This window comes from Tinamus guttatus, unplaced genomic scaffold, assembly GCF_059628265.1.
Source record: "Tinamus guttatus ecotype Peru unplaced genomic scaffold, ASM5962826v1 Tinamus_guttatus_pri_ptg000364l, whole genome shotgun sequence".
Lineage (NCBI taxonomy): Eukaryota > Metazoa > Chordata > Aves > Tinamiformes > Tinamidae > Tinamus > Tinamus guttatus.
In genome coordinates, this window is record NW_028288898.1 from 35,273 (window position 1) to 36,728 (window position 1,456).

Genomic DNA, 1,456 nt, shown 5'->3' on the forward strand with positions numbered 1-1,456 from the left:
GGTAGAAAGAAATATTAAAGACAATATTTTCAATGTCAGATAAATGACCCAGTTTAACGTAAAAAGAGGACTTTTCTATTGATTTTCCTTCCAAGGGTACCTTTAAACTGCTTAGATTTTGGAAGAGACTTTGTGATGTTTAGGTTTTATATTGGTGCAATAATTGTGCGCAGTAGGGTACTGTACCTAGCTATGAAAATCATTTAAAAATGAAATAAGAGGCATGATGAAAAATACAGAAAAGTCAGTTGTCCCAAAGGAAATAAAAATAATTTTGAAAGCAAAAGTGTTTCTGTGGCAACATGAAGTTTAATAAGTCAAAATTTGCAATACTAGTAAGCCATACCCTAATGACAAGTAAATGCACAAGTTTGAGTAAGAGGACTGGTGGAAATTATAGTCATAGAGCTGTCTCATGAAATCAGAGGAAGTGAGCAATACATGTCTGAGCACTTAATAAAAATCACCATCCAGTTCACAATGTGTAACACAAGCCCTAAAATAATGGGAAACCTCCACTGTGATACGTGAGGGACTTAGTGTGTCTTTCAGCATTAGCACTTGCCTCAATCGTCGTCTGCTTCCAACAGCTCAGAGAAGGGGGCAGCCTCAAACAGGTCCTTCTTTCTTGGGTCCCGGCACATCTGGATGAGGAGAGGAATCAGCTCCTGCCCCTTTCTAGCCCTCCTCCCAAACAGGATTGTCAAGAAATCTCTTTATCCACCCCACTGTAATGAAGATGCATGAGACAGTGAAGCTCCGGGTGAAGCTCCGCAGCCCAGGGGAAATGCAAAGAACGTGCAGGGCCTGTCAAAGGCTACCTGGAGACACGAGTTCAGACACAGAAGCAAAATGGAGGAGCAAAAGGAGGAGATGTTCAGGAGCAGAATGCCTAGGATATGGGAATTTTCAAAATATGGATGGATAATAAAAAAGCAAATTTTTCATGAACCATTTTCATTCAGAAACTTGAATGAAGCTAGAGAATATCTCAAAACTAAAATAGTCAGCTCTCCTACTGGGAAAAAAATGAACAAAAAGAATATTTCATCAGAATTACTTTTCTCTGCTTTTTGGAAACACCAACTCAAAGTCTAAAATAAACAAAAAAGGTTCTGCTGTAGCCAACCTTTACGCTCAGCGTATTGCATCCCTACAGATTCGAGGGTTCTGTGCAGCTCCTTGCTACCTGCTCTTTTCTATCCTTTCTCTAAAGTGAATCCTGACAAGTGTGGAAGAAACCACAGCATGATATTAACAGATAGAACATCACAGAATGCTGCATAGCAGGGAATCATGGCCATCCCTACCTCAGTCACAGCCAGCTCACTTGATTCCCCTGTATTCCTGCCCAGATGTACAGACATTTCAATGCATGACATAGGGTCACAGAGGTCACTATCTCCTTTGCCACATATACAGGCAGACCCGTTCAACAGTTCTCTTCAATATGGTC